Source organism: Hordeum vulgare, chromosome 2H (assembly GCF_904849725.1).
Source record: "Hordeum vulgare subsp. vulgare chromosome 2H, MorexV3_pseudomolecules_assembly, whole genome shotgun sequence".
Lineage (NCBI taxonomy): Eukaryota > Viridiplantae > Streptophyta > Magnoliopsida > Poales > Poaceae > Hordeum > Hordeum vulgare.
In genome coordinates this window covers 134,235,866-134,240,238 of record NC_058519.1, presented here as the reverse complement: position 1 = coordinate 134,240,238, position 4,373 = coordinate 134,235,866, and the positions used below count along the sequence as shown (strand labels likewise).

Sequence of the window (4,373 nt, the reverse complement as noted above, 5' to 3'; positions counted from 1 at the left end):
CTCATATCAGTAGGATAGATGCAAGACGTCGAAAATGGCCATAGTCTTCTCACTTTCTGCCATACTAACGCACTTGACAGTGTAACCAGAACCCATTTCTGGTTGTTGTCCTGTGTCCTGGAGTCTAATTACTTAAGAGGACCATTTGCTGATTCCAGTAAGATCTTCCTGCCGTGTCATAAAAAAAGAGATTCCAGATTAGAAATATATATGTGCTCTTGAAAAGAAAGGCCATGCTGAATGTAGGCTTAAGAACCGAGCAAGTGAAAACCGCGTTGTTAAAAAGTTATCTCCTTCCATGCTTGTAAATTGTAATTGTGTCAGACCATTGTATTCTGAACTAACAGTTCCCTGGTCTGTGTTATGGAAAGTGTTGTTAAAACAACAATCAGTCTCAGCTACATAAAGTATCGTTCTCTCTAGTTAGTAGTCTAGTCATAGTTTCTTTTAGAAGACACGGATAAGTCTTTGGTTTGTACGGAAACAACGGTATCTGATTATGCTGAGAACTGGCCTAGATTGCACCGATACAGATGAGCGTATCAGTATCGGGGCGATACGGATACGTAAATACATCATTTCTGAAAAGGATCAATATGGCGATACATTTTACTATTTTTGAAAAAAACTGTTATCAATTAAGCATCAAGCCATTTAACATATATTTTATCAGTGCAGTCCATTATCTTCTATCTTCTTATCCATGATTCCAACAAAAGCAAGATACTAATTCCAGGAACATTTGGTTGCTGTGTTCGTGTGTTGGAGTATATTTAGATAGGGAATTATTTACTTATTCCAGGAACATTTTACTGTTGTGTCTGAAAGAAGATGATTTCGAGTAACTGTTGCATCTACAGCAGAAATATTTAAGGGCTCTTGAAAAGTAACACTGTGCTAAATGTAGCCTTATAAACCTAGTAAGGGAAAACAATGTTAACCATTATATCTCCTTCCATGTTTATATTACTTCTGCATAAGTCATGATAAATGTGCACCTTCAATGGGCTTTGATCTCACATCTTAACGAAAATAGTAAAATCTCTCTCATTATTTTGCATCTGATTTTCTGCAGTCTGCTATTGCTTTGCGTGGTGGTGATATCAAAGAAGTGCGGTTTAAGGCGAAAACTGTAAGTTTTCACTACTCCCTTTCTCTCAAAATGTAAGACGTTTTTTGGGATATTTGAAGGGAAAACATTGGTAGTTGCTTTCTAGCAGTAATAGTGAATGTTATGTTGTTCTACATAACGTTTTTGTTCGGATGTGCAATGCATGATTGATTGCCACCTTTTAGCTATAGTAACAGCTTGATTGGACTGCTACATCCTTTTTTCCTGTTTGTTTGGACCTATACCTAGTTGAGCTCACTCATTTCCAAAGTCATAGATATATTGTGTTCAATATGGAGGCCTTGTGCCATGCGGTGTTGTTGAGGAACATAAATTATTGTTTGCAGGAAATTAAAGACATGAAGGTGAAAGCAGATGCAATTACCAGGCTGATGGAGCGTGGATACAAGGTGAAGGTAAGAGAGCTCGCATACTTTTTAGTTTTTTGTATCGTATGGTTCTGCAAATCTTTGGTGACAACCCAAGGAACTGTAACACGACTTGTCAACAGGTCTTATCTGTGGGTTTTGCTTTTTAACTTCTTTTTATACTAGTTTACTAGGCAATCCCCAAGGAAACCTTATATCAGGACAAGGGAAACCAAACAGTGTGCAACGATTAGGCGGCTTTTGTCGCTCCCAAAGTCATAGATATATACGAACCAATGATTATGATCAGGAACCAATCATCGGTCCCAATTCAGTTATGTATGTAGCTGAAGTGTAGTATGCTCTTAATTGCATGGTTCTCCATGTCTCTTTTTGTGCCTATATAATGCTGCTTTCTCGGAATAAACCTATCTGTTTCATATCTTGTTTGAGCAATAGTTTCTGTTTGATCTAAACTGTTCCTTTCTCTTCACCTGAAGCAGTAATTACCTGAAGGACTTATTCTTCATTTCTACCTAAGATGGTAGTATTTGACACAATATTTTCTACTGTGAACCAACATGGATGTTCATATGCATATGTTTACCTTACATTCTTGGGTACAAGTAGTGAAGAACTGAGTGATGCTCCTGTTTGGCAGTGCATGGCGATGCCCGCAGGTAACGAAGCAGAAGATTTAGGCGGACCGCTATCTCGGTTATTAGGACTGGTGAGGACTCCGTTCTGTACTACGGAGCACCTGAAGAGGATCGCCGAGGAGATGCAGAAGCAGGGGGCTGTTGCAGGCGCCATCCAGCCCAAGGAGGAGAACGACTTGGAGTTTGGATGTATTATGTAAACCTAGAAGATGTATTATGTGAACCTGGGAGATGTATTATGTGAACCTGGGAGATGTATTGTGTTATGTAAACTTGGGAGATGTATTATGTGATGTTATATGATGGATGATTTTAATTTGAGTTGGAGTATTCTTGATTTGAATATGAAATAGTGTTGGATTTAATATTGGACAAATAATTGGGTTGCAAAGGCCCAGAAATAGAAATGAAACCAAGTTCAGGAACAAAAAGTTGCTGAATTCAAAAATGAAAAAGGCCAAAACTGAAATTGGACCAAATGTATTTGGGCACTAAAAGGTCAGGGCCCAAATTATAATGATAAAAAAAATTCAAAAAAAACATACTGAAGTGGCCGTAAATAGGCTAAGGCCCAAAAGAAGTCCAATAAGAAAAAGCCCAAAAAAATAAAATCAGCCCATGTGATCAATTGAAATGGGTTGGGCTGATTTCAACCATGATGTTTTGATTTCGTCGTAATTTTGCCACGTAGGACTGGGTTTGATTGCCAACGGCGATTTAGGATCGTCGTAAAGGTTACGACGATAGACGAATCGTCGTAAAAGTTACGACGATTTTGATCAAAACGTCGGTGCTGTTCATTTCTGACGCTCCGTTTTCGACGCTTGGTTTTTCGTCGTGAGATCGTCGTAAATTAAAAACTGTGACGATGTAGCGACGAAAAAATAGCGTCGTGTATTAGCATATTCCTTGTAGTGAAAGGAAACTACGTAAGAACTGCCTTATGTGACCTTGGAGCCGGTGTTAGTGTTATGCCGCTCTCTCTTTATCGTAGACTTGAGTTGGATAAGTTGACACCCACTGAAATTTCTCTGCAAATGGCGGACAAATCAACTGCTTTCCCTATCGGCATTTGCGAGGATGTGCCTGTTGTGGTTGCTAACACCACTATCTTAACAGACTTTATTATCTTGGATATTCCCGAGGACGATGCCATGGCAATCATCCTCGGAAGACCCTTTTTAAACACTGCAGGGGCTGTTATAGATTGCAACAAAGGCAATGTCACTTTCCACGTCAACGGTAATGAGCACATGGTGCACTTTCCGAAGAAACGATATCCAGTACATTGCATCAATGCTATCGAAAAGACTTCATCGATTCGCATTGGGAGCTTTGAATGCCCTATTCCTCGTGTCAAGATGAAGTATGATTTGCTTGTTGGGGAGATACATATCCCCATTGAGGTGACTTAGTGGCTATTAGAAAATTCTCTGTTCTCTCTTGCGATGCGAGAAGGTTTTGTCATAAGGACTTGATCAATCCCATTGATGGATTTCTTTCGATGACCATGAAATGGATGAATCAAAGAGTCACATACCTCTGTTTTAAGCTTTCTTTTTCTGTTGCTTAGAAGAAAAATGATAGAATTAGTTTAGTTTTTCTTGTTTTCTATTTTAGAATCCCGGAGAAAAATACCTCGAAAATAAAAGTTCTCCGATGGTCCTGATTAGTATGATTTTTTCTGTAATTTTTGAAAATTTTTGGGCCTGAGAGCTAGCCTGGGGGCCTGACCAGTGGGCCACAGGCCCTGCCACCGCCACCTACCCCCATGGTGGCGTGGTGCAAGCTTGTGGGGCCCACAGGCACCCCCTCCACTCATTCCAGCTCCCAGCCTCTTCTTCCACCTCCAGAAAAAAATTGTTCGTAGCTCAAACCCGTCTTCTTGCTCATTTGGCTATGATTTTCGATCTCCTTGCTCAAAGCACCATTCTCCGAACCGTTTTGGGGAAATTACTGCTTGGTAAGTCACTCCTCCATTGGTCCAATTAGTTGTTGCTCTAGTGCTTTATCCTTCGCGTATTCTTGCTACCTTGGTGACCCTGTTCTTGAGCTAGAAAGGTTGATTTTAGCTGGTCCCAAGTAGTTTTAGCGCGTGATATGGTCTCTAGGCACTAATAGGAGTAGTTGCTACAAGTTGGGTTAGTCTTCATTCACTTTCCTTTCAAAGTCTCTAAAAATTTCAGAATTTTTCACAGCTAGAAAAGGGAAAAGATGAGGAGGTTCTTGAGAGGC

General features: G+C 39.9%; 1 long non-coding RNA gene across 1 annotated transcript; it reads left to right on the top strand.

Annotated features, from left to right (window-relative positions):
- Positions 1-1,044: 1,044 nt before the first annotated feature.
- Positions 1,045-2,209, top strand: LOC123429787. Its single transcript, XR_006622746.1, has 3 exons — positions 1,045-1,132; positions 1,459-1,527; positions 2,141-2,209. It is a non-coding gene; the product is annotated as an uncharacterized LOC123429787 (long non-coding RNA).
- The last annotated feature ends 2,164 nt before the right edge of the window (positions 2,210-4,373 follow it).